This window comes from Saimiri boliviensis, chromosome 6 (assembly GCF_048565385.1).
Source record: "Saimiri boliviensis isolate mSaiBol1 chromosome 6, mSaiBol1.pri, whole genome shotgun sequence".
Classification (NCBI taxonomy): domain Eukaryota; kingdom Metazoa; phylum Chordata; class Mammalia; order Primates; family Cebidae; genus Saimiri; species Saimiri boliviensis.
This window is the reverse complement of record NC_133454.1, coordinates 88,608,087-88,630,534: the sequence shown is the minus strand read 5'-3', so window position 1 is coordinate 88,630,534 and position 22,448 is coordinate 88,608,087. Positions and strand designations below refer to the sequence as shown.

At 42.1% G+C, this 22,448-nt stretch overlaps 1 pseudogene; it reads left to right on the top strand.

Annotated features, from left to right (window-relative positions):
* Positions 1-1,011: 1,011 nt before the first annotated feature.
* Positions 1,012-1,653, top strand: LOC101054207 (proliferating cell nuclear antigen pseudogene; annotated as a pseudogene).
* Positions 1,654-22,448: the final 20,795 nt, after the last annotated feature.

The window sequence follows — 22,448 nt, the reverse complement described above, 5'->3', positions numbered from 1 at the left end:
AAAAGGCTGTCTTCAGAGTCCATTCTCTTAACTATTATGCTATTCTGCTTCCCTGAACAATTTTCTTTAAATAGATTCACTTTTTTTAACATCATTTTAAAAAACCATTATGACCATTAATTGAAAACCTATATGACTTGCCATAAATAGAAGAGACATTAAAATGCATGACTATTACATTTAAAACCCAATATTCCTCCAACAGACTTCTAAGATCATCTCTCAGATCACTGGGACACCTGGGGAGGAAGCACTAATGGCCTTTCTGACACTTTAGGTACCTGCAGGCCTCCCAGGAAAAAGCTTGAGGGCAGACAGCCTCCATGCCTCTCTGGCCCTCCTCTCCTGACTACAATAGTGCCACCCAGCAACATGCAAGGTAAAGGCCTCAAGAAACTTGGCTACCATCAGCCTGGGGCTTCAGTAACTCACCTGCCAATCCCTGGGCATGAGGCATCCACTCAGGGGCTAGCGACAGCCTAGCCAGAGACTCCCTTTGCTCTCTGCTTTCTGGGGTGACAACCCACTGGAGGCATGTCCAATCCCTGCCAGAGTAATGGACAAGTCTCCACTGTCCTCAGTGATGCCAGTAGAAACTGCAGGAGCAGGAGGTGGGGTGGGTGTGGATCCCAGCATGACTTCCGGGCTTCTGCCAGAAAGATATTCTGAGGATGGTGAATTCTACCAGTCATGCCCCTGAACTCGCACCAGCACTTCATTTAAAAAAACCAAGGCTTGATTAAACAGTTGCAGGCATAGTGGACTTGTCATCATCTTTCTAAGTCTCAGCCTCTTCCCATTGCATTTGCTCACTTGCTTTGAGCTTCATAAAGCCATAAGTGGCTATAGCTTCTTCCTTCACACCTGCCTGTAGCCACGTCACTGTGACTCCACCATGTTCAAGGTAAGCCTGGTCCAGGGCTCCACCCTGAAGAATGTGTTGGAGGCCCTCAAGGACCTCATCAGTGAGGGCTGCCAGGATATTAGCTCAAGCAGCTGAATGTGTACAGCATGGACTCATCCTGCATCTCCTTGGGGCAGCTCACCCAGCACTCAAAGGGCTTCAACATATGCTGCTGCAGCTGCAACCGGACCATAGCCATGAACCTCACCAGTATGTTCAAAATACTAAACTGTGCTGGCAATAAAGATGTCATGACACTTGGGGCTGAAGATAATGCAGGCACCTTAGCACTAGCACTTGAAGCACTAAATCAGGAGAAAGTTTCAGACTATAGAATGAAGCTAATGGATTTGGATGTTGAACAGCTTGGAATTCCAGAACATGAGTACAGCTGTGTAGTAAAGATGGCTGCTGGTGAATTTGCATGCATATGTCGAGATCTCAGTCATATTGGAGATGCTGTTGTAATTTCCTGTGCAAAAGATGGAGTGAAATTTTCTGCAACTAGAGGACTTGCAAATGGAAACATTAAATTGTCACAAATAAGTAATGTTGATAAAGAGGAGGAAGCTGTTACCATAGAGATGAATGAATCAGTTCAGCTAACTTTTGCACTGATGTACCTGAACTTCACAAAAGCCACTCCACGCTCTTCTACAGTGACACTTGGTATGTCTGCAGATGTACCCTCTGTAGAGCATAACATTGCTAACATGAAACATTTAAAGCAAGTACTACTTGCCTCCTAATATTGAGGACGAAGAAGGACCTTAGGCATTCCTAAAATTCAAGAAAATAAAACTACGCTCTTTCAGAACTGCTTCTGAGATGTCCGTATATACTGAAGTATTTTCTGTCACCAAATTTATGCTTCTGAGTACATAGGTAGATATAATTTTCTGCACATAACCTATTTTTCTCTATTCTTTATAATTTTTTAATTATTATATTGTAATATTCTGGGATATATGTACAGAACGTGCAGGTTTGTTATACAGGTATACTTGTGCCATGGTGGTTTGCTGCACCCATCAATCTGTCATCTAGGTTTTATGCCCCGCATGCATTAGGTATTTGACCTAATGCTCTCCCTCCCCTTCCTCTCCACCCCCCAATAGGCCCCAGTATGTGATGTTCCCCTCCCTGTGTCCATGTGTTCTCATTGTTCAATTCCCACTTATGAGTGACAACATGTGGTGTTTGGTGCTCTGTTGCTGTGTTAGTTTGCTGAGGATAAGGGGTTCCAGCTTCATCCATGTCCCCACAAAGGACATGAATTCATCCTTTTTTATGGATGGATAGTATTCTCTAGTGTATATCTGCCACATTTTCTTTATCCAGTCTATCATTGATGGGGACTTGGATTGGTTCCAAGTCTTTGCTATTGTGAATATTGCTGCAATAAACATACGTGTGCATGTGTCTTTATAGTAGAATGATTTATAATCCTTTGGGTATACACCCAGTAATGGGATTGCTAGGTCAAATGGTATTTCTGGTTCTAGATCCTTCAGGAATCACCACATTGTCTTCCACAATGGTTGAACTAATTTACACTCCCACCAACAGTATAAAAGCATTCCAATTTCTCCACATCCTCTCCAGCATCTGTTGTTTCCTGACTTGTTAATGATTGCCATTCTAACTGGTATCTCATTGTGGTTTTGATTTGCATCTATCTAATGACCAGTGATTATGAGCTTTTCTTCATATGTTTGTTGGCCACATAAATGTCTTCTTTTTGAGAAGTATCTGTTCATATCCTTCAACCACTTTTTGATGAGGTTGTTTGGGGTTTTTTTTTTTTGTAAATTTTTTTAGGTTCCTTGTAGATTCTGGATATTAGACCTTTGTCAGATAGATAAATTGCAAAAATTTTCTCCCATTCTGTAGGTTACCTGTTCACTCTGATGATAGTTTCTTTTGCTGTGGAGAAGCTCTTTAGTGTAATTAGATCCTGTTTGGCAGTTTTGGCTTTGGTTACAATTGCTTTTGGTGTTTTAGTCATGAAGTCTTTGCTCATGCCTATGTCCTGAAGGGTATTGTCTAGGTTTTCTTCTAAGGTTTCTTTGGTTTTAGGTCTTATGTTTAAGTCATTAATGCATCTTGAGTTAATTTTTATAAAAGATGTAAAGAAGAGTTCCAGTTTTAATTTTCTGCATATGGCTAGCCATTTTTCCCAGCATAATTTATGAAGCCGGGAATCTATTCCCCATTGCTTGTTTTTGTTGGGTTTGTTGAAGATCAGATGTTGTAGATATGTGGTGTTTTTCTGAGGCCTCTGTTCTATTCCATTGGTCTATATATCTGTTTTGGTCCCAATACATGCTGTTTTGGTTACTGTAGCCTTGTAGTGTAATTTGAAATCAGATAGCATGATGCCTTCAGCTTTGTTCTTTTTGCTTAGGATTGTCTTGGTTATATGAACTCTTTTTTGGTTCCACATGAAAGCTAAAGTCATTTTTTCTAGTTCCATGAAGAAAGCCAATGGTAGCTTGATGGGGATAACATTGAATCTATAAATTACTTTGAGCAGTATGGCCATATTCATGATATTGATTCTTCCTATCCATGAGCATGGAATGTTTTTCTATTTGTTTGTGTCCTCTCTTATGTCCTTGAGCAGTGGTTTGTAGTTCTCCTTGAAGTGGTCCTTCCTGTCCCTTATAAGTTGTATTCCTAGATATTTTATTTTCTTTGTAGCAATTATGAATGGGAGTTTATCATGATTTGGCTCTCTGTTTGTCTATTATTGGTGTGTAGGAATGCTTGTGATTTTTGCACATTGACTTTATATCCTGAGACTTTGCTGAAGTTGCTTATCAGCTTAAGGAGATTTTGGGCTGAGAAAATGGAGTTTTCTAAATATACAATTATGTCATCTACAAAGACAGAGAATTTGACTTCTTCTCTTCCTGTTTGAATACCCTTTATTTCTTTCTCTTTCCTGATAGCCCTAGCCAGAACTTCCAGTACTGTATTGAATAGGAGTGGTGAGAGAAGGCATTCTTGTCTTGTGCCGGTTTTCAAAGGGAATCCGTCCAGCTTTTGCTCATTCAGTGTGATATTGGCTATGGGTTTATCATAAATAGCTCTTATTATTTTGAGATATGTTTCATCAATACCTAATTTATTGAGTGTTTTCAGTATGAAGGAGTGTTGAATTTTATCAGCCTTTTCTGCATCTATTAAGATAATCATGTGGCTTTTGTCATTGGTTCTATTTATGTGATGGATTATGTTTATTGAATTGCATATGTTGAACCAGCCTTGCATCCCAGGGATGAAGCCAACTTGATCTTGGTGTATAAGCTTTCTGATGTGCCGCTGGATTCAGTTTGCCAGTATTTTGTTGAGGATTTTCACATCACTGTTCATCAGGGATATTGGCTTGAAATTTTCTTTTTTTGTTGTGTCTATGCCAGGTTTTGGTATCAGGATGATGCTGGCCTCATAAAACGAGTTAGGGAGGATTCCCTCTTTCTCTATTGTTAGGAATAGTTTCAGAAAGAATGGCACCAGTTCCTCTTTGTACCTCTGGTAGAATTTGGCTGTGAATCCATCTGGTCCTGGGCTTTTTTTGGTTGGTAGGCTATTAATTACTGCCTCAATTTCAGAACTTATTATTGATCTATTCAGGGATTCAACTTTTTCCTGGTTTAGTCTTGGGAGAAGGTATGTATCCTGAAATGTATCCGTTTCTTCTAGATTTTCTAGTTTACTTGCACAGAGGTGTTTATAGTATTCTCTGATGGTAGTCTGCATTTATGTGGGGATCAGTGGTGATATCCCCTTTATTATTTTTTATTGTGTCTATTTGATTCTTCTCTCTTTTCTTCTTTATTAGTCTGGCTAGTAATCTATCTATTTTGTCAATCTTTTCAAAAAACCAGCTCCTGGATTCATTTTTTTGCAATTTTTTTGTGTGTCTCTATCTCCTTCAGTTCTGCTCTCATCTTAGTTATTTCTTGTCTTCTGCTACCTTTTGAATTTGTTTGTTCTTGCTTCTCTAGTTCTTTTAATTGTGATGTTAGGGTGTCAATGTTAGATCTTTCCCACTTTCTGATATGGGCACTTAGTGCTATAAATTTCCCCCTTAACACTGCTTTAGCTGTGCCCCAGAGATTCTGTCTGGTACATTGTGTCTTTGTTCTCATTGATTCCAATGAACTTATTTATTTCTGCCTTAATTTCATTATTTACCCAGTATTCATTCAGGAGCAGATTGTTCAGTTTCCACATAGTTGGGTGGTTTTGTATTCTCTGTAATTTGTTTAAAGAATAAAGTCTAAAGTCAAATCTGGTCCTGTTAACCTGAACTACTTTTGCCTTACTTAGAGATACATCTTATGATTTTTACAATATAAAGGAGTCTTGACTCTAAATTCCATTTTAGGAATTGTTTTTGAATTTAAATAAAGTTACCTGAATGTCAAATGTCACAGGGCAGTGCTTTCATTTGGTACAGGACTGTTGCAAGTATCTACTGAGTTCTCAGCTAAAGCTACCATTTCATGTAAGTGTTTTTTTAGTCTAGAGCATCCTGGTGAAGGTCAAAAATACTTCACAGTAAGTTACCAGTTATTAGGGGGGAATCTATCAAGCTTATTTTGTTCTTATTCTAACTGTGCTCAAGTAACAAGCAGGGAGAGTAAAACCAATCCTACGTATTTCATCATTTTGTCATTTCAGTTAGCAAAAATTAACACTCTTCAGAAGCCTAATGTACCCAAAGTCTTGTGGACTTTATAAGACTATATAGGTCGCATTTCTTTTCAGCCTGGGGTGTCTTTTACAAGAGCTTTGGAAGTTTCAATAGATGTTTGATGGGGCCCGAGGAATATGGTTGTGAAAAAAAATCTCTAGTATAAGTACCCCTCTTTGTGACTTCACTCCCTTAAAGGATGAAGATGTCTTAAATTCCATGGATGTTGGACACAACCAAGAAAGGAAAAAGCCCTGAAGTCGTAAAGAAAGACTTTAAAACATCCCCGGTAACTGCTGCAAGGTATATTTTGTGTTTAGTAGACTAAATGACTGATTTCTTTCTTGTATTACTTGAACCGAGTTATAGTTACTAGACGTTACAATTAACTTTATTAAGTAGCTGTTATTTATTTACCTACAGTGTACCTGTGAGTAGGGAAGGCAAGCTGCAAAGGAGAATTTTTGGGGGTGATGAAAATATTTTATCTAGATTAGTGATGATTCCAGGAGTGTATGCTTTTTTCAGAACTCATCCAATTGTACTTTATGTGTGTAAATTACACTTTAATAAACCTGACTTTTAAGTAACGAAAGTTTTTCTTGCATTGGCACTGGAGGGGAGAAAAGTGAGGAACTGGCACAAAACAAAACAGCCTTCCATGAAATAGTTTTCTTTAACTTGGAGCACACATTCACTTGGGGAAGATGTTTGGGGAACCAAATTATACATGTGCCATTGAGCAGCAGGCTGGAGGCTCGGGGGCATGCCTGAGTCACTGAGGTAAGAGAAACTGAGCTGGAATCCCCCAAAATAAAGTGGGAGTCCTGTCTCTATCACTTGGGCAAGTGTGTGTGTGAGACCTCCTCTCTTGGTCTCCATGTCCTCATCTCTAAAATGGGATAATATCCTGGGCCAGCCCAGCTCACAAGACCATTTTTGGGGACTGCATGAGAGGGTGGCTCTGAACGTGCCCTGGAAGCAGTGAAGCTCCCTGTGGATGGGGGCATTTGAGAGGATGAGGAATTAACCAGCCTCACCGGGTAACACCAAACCTGGTGTCAGGGACCAGAGCACTGGTTTTAGGGTCTGCCCTCTGAAAATAAGGGAGTAGTCCAGCCCACTTCCATGGCAGTAATAACTTGTCAAATGATGTATTATTTGAGCCATAAGATAACCAGACTCACAAAAGGGCAGAATGCCAGTGAAGTAAAGTCTTTGTTTATGCAGGAATGGAAATTTTTTAAACTCCTTATTTTTTTCTGAAATAAAATATGTTTGATTCCCCTTGCAACTAGTTTACCAAGTAAAATTTGGCCAAGAGGCATTGGAGCGGGTGGTTCAGGGAGGTAGTTCATCTGGAAATTTCAACTGATGACAGACAATTGGTTCAGTTTAGGTTCCAGGCAGGAGGGTTGTTTGCCCAGTTTGGGTTTAGAGGCTGTTACATTTGTGGTCCACTGGCCTTTTGTAATGGGGTTAGGCTGAGCAAGTGACATTCATCATAATGTGCTTTTTCAGTATGTTTGCAAGTCAGAATCCATTTGATGGATGACATTCAGGTTTCGCTGTAACCACTAAGAGAATAAGCTGGTACAATGGCTTACCCAGACACACAGGGGGCATCTATCTACCGCTTCATTCATTCATTCATTCAACAGTCATTTGTTAAACTCCTACTGTGCTGGGCTTTCTCCCAAACAATCGGAAAATGAGCCTACTTAAGACTCAGTTTCTGATCTCAAGGAGTCCATAGTTAAGTGAGAAACAAGCCCATGGGGAGATATATTACCATATAGGGATGTTAACAGTTAGGTCAATACCCACACCAGGAGCAGGACAGGGATGAAAAGTCCAAGCATCAGTTCATGCTTCACAGAGGAGGTGACCCCTTGTCTGGACCTCAAAAATGAGTAGAAGTTCACCAGCTAAATGACACTGCATTCTGATTCTTATTTGTTTACTGGTGAATGGGTATATTTATTTCTGCATATGCATACACACACACGCACACACACACACACACACACACACACGCATGCACGCACACAGACAAATGCCATTAACTTTGTCGTCTTCATTCCTAACCAGTGAGAAAAACTCAGCAAGAAAAGGATCATTGATATCTGATATAGTTTGGATATTTGTTCCCACCCAAATCTCATATCGAATTGTAAGCTCCAATGCTGGAGGTGGGACCTGGTGGGAGATGTTTGGGTCGTGCGGGTGGATCCCTTAAGGCTTGGTGCTGTCTTTGTGATAGTGGGTTCTCATGAGATCTGGTCATTTAAAAGTGTGTGGCACCTACCCCTCCACCTGCCTCCAATTCTCTTTCTCTCTTGCTCCTGCCTTCACCATGTGGTATGCCTGTTCCACTTCACCTTCTGCCATGAGGAAAAGCTCCCTGAGACCTATCCAAGAGCCTAGCAATGTCAGCACTGTTTGTACAGCCTGAAGAAGAGTGAGTCAATTAAACGTCTCTTTATAAACTACCCAGTCTCAGGTATTTCTTTATAGCAACACCCATGACAGCCAAATAGCCTTGACTTTGAGGAAAAGCAAGAAGTCAAAACCCTAATATCAGTTACTATCAAGACAAAAAGGTAATTATGGCATTTGGTCTGCAAATATCAAAGAGCTAAGTAACGTATGACCTTGCCAAAGGGCAGGGATTATGTCATGAGGATGTGTTAGGCACTTGGGCTCCACTACTCAGTATCAGAGGAGCTGGGGAGGAGGGAACTTAATTCTCCCAGCAAGCAGGGAAGGCTAGCAGAGGCAATTCAGTAGCCAGTTGCCCGAGGTGACTGCAAACAAAAAGATTAGACTTGCCTAACTGTTCAAGGTGCAGAACAACTCCCGAAGAAGACTCATTTACTTCAGAAAAGACAGCAGAGAGAAGGAGCAAGGATGAGGGAAGAGGAATACATGTGATGATTCTGCTCACACTGGCAGGCAAAAGAGCCTCCAGCCAGAAAACAAGTTGATGCAGAGACACTGGCTGAAAGTTGCTCATCCAGGGGAAACTAAGAGAGGTGACATTCAAAAAAAGTAAAGCATCAAGTGACAGCATCAAGATGAATTTGTAGATTTAACTGACCATGAAGATGTACCTCCTAAGTAAACTAGGTCCCCTAACCAACCACTCTTCCTCTTAAATGATCACAGACTAGTAGCTGGCAGGGGCTAGACAGGCCTCCAAACCGAATCCCTCATTTCATACTAGAGGCATCAGGGGTAGTAAGAAGATCAATGGACTGTGATCAAAAATCCTTCCTCTCACTAGCTACAGTATCTCAGACAAGACACCTCAGCCTGTATGCTGCAATTTCCTCAACAGGAAAATGGGAACATTAAGACTGATGTCATTTGAATGCGAGAATGCATCCTAAGGGTTAGGTGTATTTTTAGCATGTGAACATACTACAGTTCCAAGAGGTAAAGTGCTTTAAGACCAAGAAATCAGCCAATGGGATGCAGAACTAGAGTTCCTGATGCCTTAGGTGGTATTCTTTCTGCTAGGCCACATCTGCCAACATGGAAAGAGCTTTGATTGTTTCAAGGGTGCAAATCTTGTCTCCTAGGCAAGCTTCTGTGGGACAAGGATTGTGTATTCTCCATGCCCCACTATGGTTCTTGGTAATTAATAACAGCAGCTAACATGTATGGAGGCTTAACAGTGTGCTGGGCTTTGTTCTAAGTGCTTTTCATGTGCTAACTCATTTTATCCACATGCCAAATCTATGAGGTAAGATAGTATTACTACCATCAACTCCATCATTACAGATGAGGAAACAGCACTGGTTAAGAGAGTGCCCAAGATCACACCGCCAGTAAGTTGGTGATATTTATTTTCAAATCAAGGCAGTCTGACCCAAAAGCTCTGCTCTAACTACTATGAGGAGAAGTGCTGATGTCAGAGCTGGCTGTGTTATCCCAGGGAAAAGGTAACCTGCTTGGATGTAGAAGACTGGCACAGAGCTTGTACACACCAGGGGCCCAATCGTTGTTTCCCTTGAATTAATGGAAGTCCTGCAATAAAATAACTTGCCATGTGCAGCCCTAGTGCTGGCTTCCTGCCATCAGGATGACCTGGAAATACTTCTATCCTTTCGGCCCCTCACATAGGAGTCAAGGAAATTTGCCTTAAAATGCACTGGGCCCGAACTTTAACCAACAAGGAGAAACATTCGACTTTGTTGATAGTCAAAAACCACACTTAGAATTACATACTTTTAGGCTGGGTGCACTGATTTGCACCTGTAATCCCAGCACTTTGGGAGGCTGAGCTGGGCAGATTACTCAAGCCCAGGAGTTCAAGACCAGCATGGACAATGTGGTGAAACCCAGTCTCCACAAAAAAAATGCATCAATTAGCCAGGTGTGGTGGTACATACCTGTGATCCCAACTACTCAGAAGGCTGACGTAGGAGGATTGCTTGAGCCCAGGAGGTGAAGACTGCAGTAAGCCATGATTGTGCCACTGTACTCCAGCCTGAGCAACAGAGCAAGACCCTGTCTCAAAAATAAACAATGACCTACATACTCTTTTCATCTATCAAATTAGAAAAAAAAATTTATGATACTATTTAATGCTTTAATGCTGGCAGACGTGGAGTAGAACTGGTATTCCTAAACTCCAGTACAACAGTATAAATTGTACTTCTCAGGAAAACAGTTTAGCCACATATAATTGACCCTTGTTATCCACAATGGTTATATTCTATAAAGTCACCACTAATATTGAATTAGTGAATTCTGAACCATTGCTTCTGCGGAAGACAGGGTTAGGCTCCTATGATCCTCTGGTCACATCTTCACCAACCAGTCAACGCAGAACCTTGTTCTTTGTGTTTTTCTGTTTAAAGACACGTCATTTAATATACTACACACTGTTGATTCATTAACACTGAACTCACAGCCAACAGCACTGCAACTCAGGCCTGAACGATGCTCACACACACCTATCTTCTCTATAAGGCATATCACAGCCTTCTTGCACTTAGAAACACAAGACAGCACATCAACACGATGATAGGGGGTCGTTTTAAACGGCAAAATCACCCACACAAAGCACAAAAATGCAAAAGCCATAGCACTGACTAGACCGTGAAAAGGACACTCGTTAATAACTGAATCAGGAAGGCAAGTGTCACCGTGCTGGACCTCAGGGGGGAAAGTGCGTGACAGCCGCCTCACTTGCTCGCACAATGTGCACGTCCAAGAATCACCACCAAAGCACAGCCAGCATTGATTTGGGAGTTACAAATAAATGTTAGCATGCAAATGAATTCACAAACTCAGAATCTGTGACAAATGAGGAACAACTGTATATGTTAAGAACCTAACAAGCCCGTGCACATTGAAAGGCACGGGTGACAGAAATCTGCATTTGGTTTCACAAGCACCTTTTGAACTGATCTGATTTCAGCTGAAAAAGATCCACCTGAGTCTAGAATAGGGACTCGGCAGGTAAGAACCACTCTTCAGTTCAGGCTGAGCATTGCAGCAAGGAAAGTTAAAGGCCCCAAGCTGGGATTTGGGGATTGGAAGCATCATAAAACCAGGCACAGGCTCCCCTCCCCATCACCAAATCAAGGCCCTGACCTCCAGGGAGAAAGATCCCACCAAGAACCAAGCCCCTCAAGTGTCTGCTGAACCCATAGTTCTAGGGATAGCCAGGAGGACAAAGCCTCTTCTCCTGCTCTGACGTATCTCTGCCCCTCTGCACCTCTCTGACTCGTTTGTGGCACACTGGCCTCCTTGCTGTTCCCTGAACACGCAAGGCAGGATATGGTCCCACCTCAGGGCTTTTGCACTTGCTGTCTGCCCCACCTGGAACACTCTCTAGACATTTGATGGGCTCCCTCCCTACCTCTTTCCTCTCTGCTCAGTGAGGCTTTCTCTCCCTTCTCTGCCTTCCCTGTTTTGTCTCCATAGCAATTATCACCATCTGACGATCATTTGTATTGCTCATTCACTGATTATTTCTCCCCCATGTAAACTAGAGAGAAAGGGATTGTTATTGTTCTTATAGTACCCCCATTTCTAGAAGAAGGCCTAGCATTTAGTAGGCATTCAGTAAATTGTACTATTTGTTAACTGAATGAATGACTGTAAGATACTAGTAATAATGATGGTGGAAATTAACATTTTTGCACCAGTCACTGTGTCAGGTGCTTTATACAGGTTACCTCATTGAAATTCCAAAGCCTTAACAGGTGAGCGCTGTTATGCTTATTTTGCAGGTAAAGAAACCAAGGCACAGGGAGATTATGCAACTTAATCAAGGTCAACCAGCCGGTAAAAGATTCAACTGTAATAAATCTCAGCTTTTCTTGTCTTGAAAATCACGGTACCAATTTTCAAATTTTCTGTGGTTAAAGACCAGTTGGGTTCTTTTTCTTCTTCTTCTCCCCAGTCTATCATAGATTGATAACAGAAAAGTGAGGTGGGGGAAAAGTTACAAAATACAATATGTGCTTGGATGTCATGGCACTATCCAAGTTTGTAAACACCTTCAATGTTTGTGCTTATCTCCCCACAGACAGGTAGAAACAGTTTGGCCCACAGGGCAGTTCTCTGAGTGAACTGAGCTCTGCAGTACACCCAAGGAATCAAACACCGTCACCTGAGTTTCTAGGCCATCTGGGGACTGCGGTTGAGGCTCCAGGAGAAAGTGCTTGCTCTCGTTTACTTGTAGGACACTTGAAAACGTCTCAAGTCAACTTTCCTTCATTTGACCCCTTAGAGTTGTTAGAAGTGGGTCTTCTTACCCTCAATTTTCAGATAAGGAAACCTGTTTTGTCTCTTCCCAGAATGCCCCTCCTCTGGGCTCTTCAGGGGGTCACCTCCTTAGAGTGACCCTCCCCAACCAAGCATGCAAGTAGCATTGCTGACCCTCTCTTATTGCACAGCCCTATTTCCATTGCAGCATTTTTTACCACCAGAAATTATCTTTTTCTTTATTTACATATTTGCATTCTCTCATCCCTCCTTATATTAATAATACAAACTCCAAGACGGTGGAAACCTCAGTTAATCAGCCCTTCTACCCAGTAAAGAGTTTTGTCCCTTGAAGGCTTAGTTGAACAATGCAGTCAGAAAAAAGAAACACAGAATGATTAAATAGCTTACCTAAGGTCAAAAGCAGGTAAGGGCCTGAGCGGGAAATCAAATCCACTCAGTTGTTCAATGGATGACGTTTCAGTGTCTCTTTCTCCAGTATGGCCATGGCGCTGGGCACTAGGGTCTTGGTGGTGGATGAGAGAGGGAAGGCTCGTGTCCTGCTCGGGGCTCACAGGCCTCAATCCCAAGCACAGTGGTCTTCCTCCCTGCCTTTCTGGCCCTCTCTGTGTTCTTTCATCTATACATGCTATTCTGTTTTCAAACACTTTCTCACAATCGTGTTATTGTGTAAGCAGGGTATTGTATTACCCCTGCTTTTAGCATTGCCAGATAAAATGCAGTCACATTTGAATTGCAAATAAACAATGAGTAATTCGTTAGTATGAATACGTTCCATGCAATGCTCAGGAAGTACGTATAGTGAGAAATTGCTCATTGTTTATCTGAAACTCAAATTTAACTGGTTCTCTTGATTTTTTTCCTTTCATTTTTTTCCCCCTAAATATGGCAAGCTTACACACTTTACAGATGAGAAAACTGAGGCTCAGGGAGGACAGAAAACTCCAGTAACTTTCCCCCAAAGGCAGATACCCAGAGAGAGAGCCAGAGCTAACCGTACCCACCATGAAACAATGAACTCAACGTTTCTTGAGTCAGAACACCTGACCCCCCCACCGCTCCTTTTACTTCTTTCTTAAAGATCCAGTGCTTCTGAGCCACTTCCAGAATGGCTGTCCAAATCCATAGCCCCTGAGGATTATCTCGTCATTGAAATGTCTCCCTGGCCTCCAGCAAAGAAGCAGTTGCCATGTCTATATTTATTCACTTTTAGCAAATTTTTCTTCTGATGATAAAAATACCTACTTGTAACATATTCACACAATGAAACACTTCACATCAATGAAAAAAGAACAAATGCTGCTACATAACTGAACAGCTTGGTAAATGTTTATGTATTTATACACATTGACCTAAAGAAATAACAATGAATGGGCCGGGTGTGGTTCACTCCTGTAATCCCAGCACTTTGGGAGGCCGAGGCAGGCAGATCACAAGGTCAGGAGTCTGAGACCAGACTAGCCAACATGGTGAAACCCCATCTCTACTAAATATACAAAAATTAGCCAGGTGTGGTAGTGAGCACCTGTAATTCCAGCTACTCGGAAGGCTGAGGCAGGAGAACTGCTTGAACCCAGGAGGCAGAGGTTGCAGTGAGCCAAGACTGTGCCATTGCACTCCAGTCTGGGTGACAGAGCAAGACTCCTCAAAAAAAACAAAAAGAGAAGAAAGAAGAAAGGAAAGAAAGAAGGGAAGGAAGGAAGGAAAGAAAGAGAAAGAGAGAAAGAAAGAAAGGAAGGAAGGAAGGAAGGAAGGAAGGAAGGAAGGAAGGAAGAAAAGAAAGAAAATACTGAGTAGAAGTCTGGACCTGAAAAAGAAAACATCTAGTATGAGTCCACTTATATTAAGTTCAAAAATAGTCACAATTAATTTGTGGCAGTAGAAGTCAGAACAGTGGTTCCCGAGGGGTGGAGGTCATTGGGAAAGGACATGAGGGAGCTTTCTGGGGTTTTGGTAATGTTCTGTATTTTAAGCTGTGTGATGGCTAGATGTATATGCAAATGTATCTTAAAACTTACATGTTCACTTAAGATTCGTGTACTTTTCCAGTTGTAGATTATACTTTAATGAAAATTTTAAAATAAATGAATTAACACATGCCCATTGTAAAAAAGAAAGGCCTAAAGTATACGAGTATTAAAAAAAATTCAAAACCATGTGTATTACCACCACTGGGAGATATCACAACTAACATATTAGTGTGTATCCTTCCAGATCCTTTCCCAATAGGATTAACTTTTCATGAGTATTTCCTAAGAGAGGAATTCGGGACCTAATGCCAATCAGTCGAGGTGCTAACTTATTTAGGAGTCTACATTGCCTGGACATGACTTTCACTTATTTACCCAGGAAGCCCTGACACAACTAGATTTAATTTGATCATTTTTAGAAAAGCATGGAACAATTAACAGCAAATAAATGGAATTAAAATCAAATTGAATACAGCTTTTCAATGATATGTCTTAGAATTTAATTTTAAGCACAGTAATGAATAGAAAATGAAAGCTTGGCTTGGAGGAACTCCTGAGCTTTGAGCCTTCTGGGACCTCGAGTGCCACCTACTGGTCACAGCCTGCCATGACACATTCCATTATCTGTGTCACCCTCCTAATTAAAAGCCCCAACTATGATACCTCCTTTTCTCATGAGTTTATACATCTTCCCAAAGAGCTTGCCAGACATCTTTGTTTCCCCAGTGTATTGTATATTTCCTGTAACATAGAATTATCTTAATAAATATTTGTTCAATGAATAAAAGGATGGATGGGTGGGTGGGTGGATGGATAGACAGACAGACAATAGATAGATAGATAGACAGACAGACATTCTTGTACCTCATTGTGAAATTAGAGAATCATCCCTATCCTACCCACCTCATAGGCTTTTTTAGAAGAATAGATAACCACTGGTAAAGACCATATTGGTGTGAGTGAATATTATGACGGTCAATGCCAGGAGATTGTAGGAGTTGAATGGTGGCAAAGGTAAGCAGTGAGGCTAGATACCGGTAGAGCATTAAAAAGAGGAAACCTAAATAAACGCAAAAATGCCTTGAGCCAGGGACTTAATAGGAACTTGGAAAATGTTAGGTCTTTTCCCTTTCTTCTGTCCCCTTTTACACACCCAGTTCACAAATCCTTTCTATAGTATATGAGGAGTTAAGAATGGAGATCTGACCAGGTGCAGTGGCTCACACCTGTAATCCTAGCACTTTGGGAGGCTGAGGCAGGAGGACTGCTTGAGCCCAGGAGTTTGAGACAAGCCTCGGAAACATAGTGAGACTTTAAAAGAAAAGAAAAGAAAAGAAATAGCTAGGCATGGTGATGCATGTCTGTAGTCCCAGCTGCCTGGGAAGTCAAGGCTGCAATAATCCAGGACCATGCCGCTGCACTCCAGCCTGGGCAACAGAGTAAAACACTGTCTCAAAAAGAGATCTGTCCTTTCCTGGGCTCATTCAGAGGTAAAGTGATGTTCAACGTTTGCCTGTTGGCAGTTTTGAAACAGGTCACGATCACTGTGCTTGTAATGTGAGCTGGCCCATTAAAGCCCCTCTCAGTGAAGAAAGTAGTTTCCGAAACATCACTGTCAGTCTGGCTGATTGCGAGATGCCCGTCTGAGCGTGTCCACGGTTGACAGCATTTGACAAGCATCATGCTGGCCTCACTGCTAGATGCTGCACAGTGGGGTCTCTGTTCTGCATAAAGTCAGCACAATGTGGCAAAAAGAATACAGACAAGAATTAGGACTAGGATTTGCCACTCTGGCTGAGTAAACTTGAGTAAGTCAGCTTGCCTTTTACCAGTATATAAACCACCTCATTAGAACAATGTAACAAGATAATGCCTGGGAAAACACTTTGTAAACTAAAACACTGGACCCAGGGCAAGGTATGACTGTTAATAGAACCCCAAGTGAACATTTGCCCCAGAGGTGACCTGACCCAGCTCAAAAACCACAGGGAAGCTCAGCTAGGTGACCCACACCTATGGTCCCAGCTACTTGAGAGGCTGAAGCAGGAGAATTGCTGAGGCCAGGAGTTCAATGATGTAGTGTACAATGATCGCACCCGTGAATGTCCACTGCACTCCAGCCTGGGCAACATAGTGAGACCCTATGGCTAAAAATTTTTTTAAATAAACAAAGCTACAGGTACTGTCACTTGCACTGATCTGGATCAGACCTCTACTGATGGACTTCAACAATATTTTAGCAGCTACATGACAAACTTATTTCATGTTGAGCTTATGGTCCACTAAGACCCACCCCAAATGACTGTTTAAATATATGGACTACACTCCACATTTTACCCACTCTTTGATTGGGTAATTGACATTTTTAAAACTGAATATAGACTTCGGTTATATTTCCTCTAGATAAATTTAATATTATTGCTTTTGTCCATCCGGCTAGGCTATTAAAATATTTTTATTACTACTTTGACCATTCCATACATTACCTTGCCCTGCTGACTTGGGAAGACTTGAACATTTCAACAGTGTCTAATTCATCCATTCCTGCATTCAACCTACATCAACTGAGCACTTACTCTCTAAATGTTATATTAGGAGCCAAAACATGCAGAGGATGTATCTGTCAGAGGCTGGCAAGTACTGCTGCAGAAGCGAGCCATGGGCTCAGCGAACAGGGCATCTCTATTGTGGCCAGCAGCAGTGGAAAGGTTTCCGAGTTTATAAGATGTGGCAGAAGCCAAGACCCAGTCTCCTTTTCTTTCTGAGCATACTGCTGGGCTGTATTTTCCAGCCCCCAGTGATTCTTGGTGATTCCATATTAATGATCAAGTCTTTCTTTCTGGGGAGGTAAAGGGATGAAAGTCCACTGCAGGCCTTTCATGATTTCTTCTGCTTTCCAAGAAAAAACAACAACAACAACAACAAAATCTGCAGGTGGCAGTAGCCTGTCCTTATCTTTCTGACCTCATCACCCTACCTTCATCCCCTTGCTAGAACAAGTCCATTTGGCAAATATCAGTAGAGTTCCCACAATGGGCCAGGCACTGTGTTAGGCCCCACTGCATTCCCTTAAATCCTCTTTGAGTTCAAAATCTCCACAATAGGTAATGGTGCCTTCCCCATCCCGGTGGGCCCCCTACTCCTTTGTATCCTTTGCTTTTGTATCCTAGCTTAGATCAAGGTCTGGGCATCTGCATCTGTATACCCCTGCTTAGCACTGGGCATCCAAACCACTGTGTAAAGTTGCTGCATGAGGGAAGGAGAGAACAAGAAGCACTTTGTCTACTTAGTCTCTTGATTAGTAGCGCACTGTCATGAGAAAAACCTGGACATCCACTAAAGAGACAGGGGCTCAAGTCCCAGACCTGTGAGCAACCAACTCTGACCTGGGATATGTCCATCTGAACTTTATTATAAAACAAGCTAAATACACTTTCAGCTCCAATATTCTGATTCTTTCTAGCCCAATCCCTAATTCCTGGTTAAATCCTCTACTCTATGCTAATCTAGATTTACAATTAAAAAAAAAAATTTTAAAGGGCAGAAGAAAGGGAAGAGTTTAGCCAGCCTTCCTTATACTAAAACATCTGCTGGCAATGTGCAGCCCAAAGCTGTAAAACAATTGCCAAGGGTTATAATTCCAGAATATCCTCAGATTTGTCCTTGCTTCTAACCTGATTTCTTTTAGGCCCAGACTAATTGTGTTCAGACTCGAGCTCCATGCTGTCAGGACTGACTTCAATTATTCATGGAATTTCCACACTGGGATGGTTTGGGAGATATTCTTTGCAGATGTATTTATCCTTTTACATCTTCAGGAACTCTTAATAATGAGCTCTTTGAATAGGCAAGTCCCTTAACTTCCTCGAGCCCCCATTTCTTCACCTGTCAACAAGGAACATAGTTCCTCCCTTCTCTTTGCCCCTCAAATATCTTTGGTTCTGTGATTGCAGGTGCCTCAGCCTGAAATTTCACATGCAGCTCACAAGCAACAGCAAACCACATAGACATTTGAAAAAAAGGATGCCATATGATGATTAAACTCAAAAGGAATTATGCAATTAGCAAAGGACGTTGATCACACAACATGTGAATCTAATTGCAGTGCATGCAAATGTTTGCTAAATTAGATAAATATGGGTTTGCAGGCACGCTGATGCACAGATTGAGTTGTAAAGTTAAGGAAAATATATAAGTTAATTATAAGTTGGGAGTGATAAACACAGGGTATGTGCACTAGGCCGATTAGGATTATTAACCAAGTAATCATCTCATGCCAAAGGTGGAGTGTTATAAGAGTCCTAGGCCCATATTCTGACTGCTGTGTAATGAAGTTACCATGTTTTATAGGACATGAAAAACATGCTTCATTTTTACACAGCACCTGTCATCTAGGGCTAACCTTCCATTCTCTTACCACGTTGCCTGATGCACATTGCCGAGGTGGGCAAGACTTCATGTACTGGCTTAGAGAAGAAATGCTGGATGCTAACCATTCTCAGGCCCTCAGGAACCTGCATGAATGAGAAATCCATAAGCCCATGAGGCAGCTCTTATAGGAGTACACCTATTGGCCTGCCAGGACCTTCCAGATAGAGGTAAAAAGAGTCCTGGAAAGGTACCTACAGTGGGAGTCTAGGTCCTGGAGGCAGATCGCTCAGATTTGAATCCTGGGTCAATCACTAATTCTTTGACTAGCTCAGCTCACCATGCCTTTGCTTCCTCATCTCTATCATAGAGATACAATATCGTCTACCTCCTAGGGTTACTGTGAGAATCAAAGGAAGTATTACTTTGAACAGCACTAAGAACACCATCTGACACATAGGAAACAATAAATGACTTAATTTCTTACTATTTGCTTTTCACTGTTCATTAGTTTATTCATCCAACAAAGTAAGAGCCTACTACATATAGTGGGCTATATAAGAGCTCTACTACATTAGAGCCCACTACATATACATGCTAATGACCATAGTGGGGGATATACACACATAGGTTCCATCATCACATTGGCCTATAGGGAGGAAATGTTGGTACACAAACAATTACAGTGAGGCAACATATGAGAAGTACTGTTTAAGTGTTTCAAAGTGTTCAAGAGGGGATCATTTCTGCAAGATGACTGGAGAAAGCTTCATTAAAGACAGGCCACTTCAGCCAGACCATGATGAGATTTTTAACAGAGGGGAGGTTGGGTGGGAAGGCAGAAGATACCTCATGAGCAAAGATGCTGAAGTCAGAAAATCCAAGGCAACATCCAGTTATTGCAGAAAGTGATGGGCAAGGCTGGAAAGGAGCTGATATGTTTTGGCTATGTTCCCACCCAAACCTCATCTTGAATTATAATTCCCACTATTCCCACATGTCGTGGGAGGAACCTGGTGGGAGGTGATTGACTTATGGGGGTGGGTCTTCCCATGCTGTTCTTGTGAGAGTGAATACGTCTCAAGAGATCTGATGGTTTTAAAAACGGGAGTTTCTTTCCACAAGCTCTCTTCTGCCTGCTACCATCCATGTAAGACGTGACTTGTTTTTCTTTGCCTTCCGCCATGGTTGTGAGGCCTCCTCAGCCACACAGAACTGTAAGCCCAATAAACCTCTTTCTTTTGTAAATTGCCCAGTCTCAGGTCTGTCTTTATCAGCAGCGTGAAAAAGGACTAATGTAGGAGCTTTGAGGTCCACCTTGCGGAGCTGGGGGGTGCTTCAGGTCAAGCGCTGAGTCTTGACGTTATCCCATGAATCTCTGGGATATTTTAAATGAAATAGGACAAAGCAGTGTTAAAGGAAGATGAGTTTGGCAGGGTGAGTGGAAAAGATGGGAAAGGGAAAGATGGGTGACAAAGGGAGCTGGCAGATACAGCTGTGCCCCAGGTGTGTGGTAACCAGGGTAAGAATAAAAAGAAAGGCAGGGGTGCAAGGGGGGACACTGGACCAAAGTGACAAGACTCAGTGACAGAGTGGAGGTACAGAGCAAGAACAGGGAAGAAGAGGAGAGGATGTTGAGGATTTGAACTCAGGTAGCAAGGACAGAAAAGGAGTCCTACTCGTTCTCCAGAGGTTCCGGGTCCTGGTTACCCAGCCCTTTATCCAGATAGGATCTCTGCAGTGAGAGGCAGCACAGAGCAGAATTTCCCACCACAGGCTTGAGAGTCAGACAGCCCCGGGTTTCCTGCTAAGTTGTGTTATCGTCAGCAAGTTTTAACCACTCAGAGCTTCCTTTTCCTCTTTTGCCAAAGGACTAAAGACAACATACCTCAGGGATGTTGTGAAGATTAAATGAGATCATATGATGATAAAGCACCTGCACATAGGGAAAATCCTGGTGGAGAAAAAAGGGACCAGTGCTCCAAAATGTAGAATACCAGAAAAGACGAACAAATAAAAATGAAAAATACTTTGCATTAAATTCTCCTGAACAGGGTTTATTCATGTTTTAATGATTCAGAACCTCCTTATGAATCTTGCAGCACCACAGCACCATCAGTGCCACCAGCATACTATCACTATGCTGAGGCCTCACAGAAGCACTAGCTGGCACATATTCAGGCCGGAATAAGGATAAGCCAGCTCATCACATTAATCTGGAGCCAGAAAGAGGGAGAGCAGTGACCGACAATCCCAGATCCTGCTGATGGGCTCAGCCTGTGAATTTGGGTAAATTTCTCCCGTGTTTTCACCAAGGAGCCCAACGGTGTTCCTCTTCTCCTTCTCCAGCAATGCTAGCTTCCACATGCCTTTCCCAATTTCCTGTGACGAAGGTTGTAGAGATGATCCCAGGGGCTGCTGACCAGTCAGCTGGTGTGCATGGACTTGAAAGGCCTATTGACACAGCTGCACACCACTGGGCCAGGGGCCAGGGGCAGGCCCGCCTGAAATGCTTTATCCCCACACCTTCCCAGCAATACAGCTCTCCCCAAAAGGACCAATAAACCATCTCAGCTCTTGGATCACTGTTTTTTAGTCAACAAAAATTTAACATACAAATGCAAACTGGTTCTACCACATGGGCCACCGGAGTTTGGAAATTATAGACCTGAATCTCTGCCTGATCCATTTCCTGCCATTGCAGAACTCTGCTCACAGCTGATGTCTTATTATGGACAAAATTGCCCTTCAGCCAAGCTGCTGTTACTTTTCAAAAATACCCAGGACATTCTGAGGCAATCTTTTATGGGTCCAGAGAGACAGAAAGCAAGCTAGCTGAAAGGAGGGAATTAACCCTAGTCCATCGGACTTCAAAGCCCATGCTTTTTCAATTTTCAAGAAAAGCCTGGCATCAGCATAGAATTGTATAATGTTGGGAGGTTTAGGTAATCAAATTTACTCTCCCCATGTCACAGAGGAGACAAGTGCAGCTCAGAGGGGTTCAGTGACTTGTCTAAGGTCACACAGCAAGTGACAGCTCCTACTATGAAAACCAGTAAGCTAGCAAGAGATTTGATCATATTAATAAGAATATTTTCTTATAATCAAATACCAATTAACATTTTCAAACAATGTTTTTACACACGTAGACTCAGTTGGTCCCACACCATCATTGAAGTCTTTATGCCGTAGATATTACCGGCCCATTTCACAGAGGAGGAAGCCGTGACTCAGAGAGGTAAGCGGCTTCCCTAAAGTCGCAGAGCTAGTAGGTGCCAGAGTCAGGGGCTAGAGCTGGAGTCTTCAGATTCTAAGCCAGTTGGCAAATATTAACCAAATCCAATTCTATGTCTGGGCCTGTGATTCAAGCAATTAAGATGTCTCTGTGCTGGGAGCAAAGAGACCGGAAAGTGAAGCACAGGAAAGGTGAGATTTACTAATAGAGCCAGTAAACTAGGTACAAAACCTTCAATTATGATGCATTTATTAATTCTAGTAATAGATCAGAACATGTTACCTTTACATATTTTTCCTCTTCAATATGTCTTTCTCAAGCTGTTTCTATAAATTACGTCCTTTAAAAAAAAGATAAAGCAGGCTTCTGGTTGTAAGGATTCCAAAGACACTGGGCATTCCCTCGGCTGAGCACTGAACATAGCTGCACCTGCAGTCGGGGCAATGGGAGGTCGGGGAGGGGAATGGAGGATGCAGATTCTGCTGCTCAGAAGAAACAATTTCCTGACCAAAAGTTCTT